This window comes from Notamacropus eugenii, chromosome 4, assembly GCF_028372415.1.
Source record: "Notamacropus eugenii isolate mMacEug1 chromosome 4, mMacEug1.pri_v2, whole genome shotgun sequence".
In the NCBI taxonomy this organism is placed as follows: domain Eukaryota; kingdom Metazoa; phylum Chordata; class Mammalia; order Diprotodontia; family Macropodidae; genus Notamacropus; species Notamacropus eugenii.
Genome location: NC_092875.1, coordinates 345,474,770 through 345,478,849, shown reverse-complemented (window position 1 = coordinate 345,478,849; position 4,080 = coordinate 345,474,770).

The following is a 4,080-nucleotide window of genomic DNA, read 5'->3' as shown; positions in this document are numbered from 1 at the left end:
CAAAATTTTGTGAAAATGAATGTTGAAAACTTAAATAAATAAATTTAAATACATTAAAAAAAAGAATAAAGTGAAGACCAGGGAAGAACTTTGTAACAACAAGATATCTCACATTGGAATGAGTCCTTGTTAGAAACTTCCTATTACTGAAAACGATTAGGCAGAGAGGGGATGATGCCCTCTGTGAAATGTTGTAGTAAGAAGTCTAGCAATGGAATAAGATGTTGAACTCAACAACTTCTAAGGTTTTTTCCAGCTCTAAGATCCCATACTTCTATGGTACTTCCCTCCACCTTCTTAACTTAATTCTGGCTGTTGCCTGATGCCACCCTAGTCCTTGAAACTCTCTCTGATGATTGACCTTCTTTCTCCTCACAACTCCCAACAGGGTCAGGAGAAGGGATGAACATACTCTCTGTTACTTCCAGATTATTCCTCTACCACCATTTCTTTCACTTGGGTCATCCACTCTTAGTCATTGCTATTGTTATCTATTAACCTCCTGGTCATTCTCTCAACTTTTCGGTGACACTAGCTTCTGACTCAATCATCTTCTTTTCAACTCTTTGCAATAAGGCTTATTCTATCTTGGCCATTGCCTAACTGTAACTGTTCTCTATAAGGTCAACAATAACTTCCTAATTGCCAAAACTGATCCCTTATTAACAGCTATAACAACAACTAGCATTTCTATATTACTTTTGAAATTTACAAAGTACTTCACAAATATTATTTTATTTTATCTTTATAATAGTCTGAGAGGTAGGTTGAGGTTATTATCCCCATTTTAAATATGAGGACATTGAGGCAGACAGAGCTTGAAGTCAGTAAAAGGTTGAATGACTTGCCCATGGTCACAATGCTAGTAAGTGTGAGTATTTATTTAAACTCATCTTCCTTATGCCAGGGCCAGCGCTGTATCCACTCTACCACCTAACTACCAGTCAAGTCAACAAGCATTTATTCAGAGCCTCCTTTGTGTCAGGCACTATGCAAAGTGTTGGTGATACAAGAAAAGGTAAAAATCACCTTTGTTCCAGAGAAGTTAACAATATAATGGGGGGGGGGGGAGAGAGACAAACAAGATACATGTAGCAACAATTGAAGGTAAGCAGCAGAAGGAAGTCACTATAACATTAAGTAGTACTGGGAAAGGCTTCCTGAGAAAGTGGAATCTTCACTGAGACTTAAAAGAAGTCAGGAAGTCCAAGGGACAGAGATAAGGAGGAAAAGCATTCCCAGAATGGGGGACAGACAGTGAAAATATGCCGAGTTGGGAGATGGAGTGTTTTGTGTGGGGTACAGTAAAGAGAGCAGAGACTGGATATCAGAGAAAAGGAGAATGAGTAAGATGCAAGAAGACTGGAAAGTTTTAGTCCTCTTCCTCCTTGACTTCTCTCAAGTTGTTTTCATAACCTGGAAAGACTTACATGAACTGATGCAATGTGAAGTGAGAACCAGGAGAATGTTGAACACAGTAACAACAATACTGTATGATGAAGAACTGTGAATGATTTAGCTCTTCACAAGACAATTTCAAATGTCTCATGAGGAAAATTGCTATTCACATCCAGAGAAAGAATTGATGGAGTCTAAATGCAGTTCAAAGCATACTATTCTCATTTTTGCATGTCTTTTCCCCCTTGAGTGTGTTTCTTTTTTTAAAAATTGACTAATATGCTTTACACAATTGCACATATATGACAATTTAATAATTGCTTACTGATTTAGGGAGGGAGAAAATTTGGAACTCAAAATTTTTAAATGAATGATAAAATTTGTCTTTACATATGATTAGAAAAAATAAAATGCCATTTGAAAAAGAGAAAAAAATTTGTTTTATAGTTGACCTCCCTCTTTAACTGTCAACCACTCTGTCCTCCTTCAGTCTAGAAACATCACATTCTCCCCACCCTCCCCTTCTATCTTTCTAATTCCTCTTTTTTGATTTCCTTTGCTGACTCCTTCCAAGGTTCTATACTTGGTGCAAGGTTGTTATGAGGGTCAGATGAGGCCTTGGCATATGGTAAGTGCAAAATGAATGTTTTCTGTTATTGTCATTATATGCTATTTTATTTCTCCCATCAATTTCATTTACACCTATAGCTTCACCTATGACTGCAATGTAGGTGATTTCCAAATCTTCATCTCCAGTCCTGTCTTTTCTTCTGAGCTCCAGACTTGAATTTCCAACTGTTGATGGGATATCTTTTTTAATATAATCACCATGGCCTCAGACTCAATATCTTGTCCCTTAAATCTGTCACTCTGTTTAACTTCAACTGATCTATCTGGGAGGCTGCCATTCACTCAGTCTCCTATATTCATAACCTTGGTGCAATCTATGATACCACCCCCACCTCTTTTATTTCTCGTGTCTAATCAGTTAATAAATCCTTTAGGTCTTCCCACATTCTCTCTGTCTGTCTCTCTGTCTCTGTCACTCTGTCTCTCTCTCATTCTCTCTCTGTCTCTCCTCCTTACACTTTCTCCTTTCCCCCTCTCTCCCCCTGTCTCTCTCCCTCTCCATTCAAATCTATTCTTCCTACTAAAGCTAAAACAACTTTTCTTACCCATACATCTGGTTATGTCATGCACTGATTCAAAATCAATGATACCTTATTGCTTACTGAATAACATTCACATTCATTTGCCTGGAATTCAATGCCTCTAAGAGTGGAGAACCTATGGCCTCAAGGCTACATGTGGCCCTTTAGGTCCTTAAGTCTGCCCCCTGACTGAGTCACTTCTGTGAAGTTTGGATTCAGTCAGGGGGCAGACTTAAGGACCTGGAGGGCCACATGTGGCCTAGAGACCCCAGGTTCCCCACTCCTGCTTTACACAATCTAGCACTAACCTATATTTCCAACCTTCTCTCATAATATTCCTTTCTGTACTGACAGCTAGGTAGTGTAGTGAACAGAGTACCAGATGTGGAGTAAGGAAGACTCATCTTTGTGAGTTCAAATCTGGCCTCAGACACTCACTAGCTGTGTGACCCTGGGCAAGTCACTTAACCCTGTTTGCCTCAGTATCCTCATATGTAAAATGGGCTGGAGAAGGAAAAGTCAAACCACCTTGGTATCTTTACCAAAAAAACCCAAATGGGGTCACAAAGAATCAGACACAACTGGAAAACCACTGAACAACTCTACACTTTATACTATATTCTCTAGTTACATTGGTCTACTCTCTGCCTACCCAAACATACACTAGGATCTCAGACTTATGTACCTCTGCTTGCATTATTTCCTCTGTTTGGAATACCCTCCTTCCACTTCTTTAGCTACTCACTTAAAGCTCAATGAAAATGCAGCCTTTTATGAGAGGCCTTCCCTGAACCCTCTAGTCAGTAAAAGCATCATGCAACACTTTCTTTTAGAACTCTCTTACCATGTAATATTGTGTCATGCCTGTGTGGACGTCTTATTTTCTCACTAGGTTATGTTTTTTAAAGGCAGGGATCATATCTTACCAAAACTTGTATGGCCCCAAGAACCTAGCACAGTGCTCTTCACACATTAGATCAGGCAGGGGTGGAGAACCTGTGACCTCAAGGCTGCGACTTTAGTCCGACAATAGACATGTGTTGTTGTTGGATAGAATCAAGTCTTATAGTGATAATGAAGTTATAGGGTTTTATAGTAACGATTGATAAGAGTAATTTAGTCTATGATTGTAATAGGCAGTTCAAGGATAATTTAGCATAAAGTTATTTAATGATATGAATTAATTCAATAAACAATTATTGATTCTATTAGGGATATAAAGATTGATAAGACATAGTCCCTTCTCTCAAGAAACTATCTAGGGTTTGCGTTTTTGTGTGTGTGTGTGCATGTGTGTGTGTGTGTGTGTGTGTGTGTGTGTGTATGTGTTTGTCCTTCATTTTCAAAGAGAACCATGACATCAGGGAAATGACGACATGACTTGCAGCTGACTTTGATTTGAGTGAGGGAGGGCTGTGCAAGGTCACCAGCCTCACTTTCTCTTCCTGAGCCATCTGGATTCAGTGGCCAGATATGTGTTAGGACACTGGAGATGCCCAGGATGCAATGTATCATCTAGTAAGGAGAGATT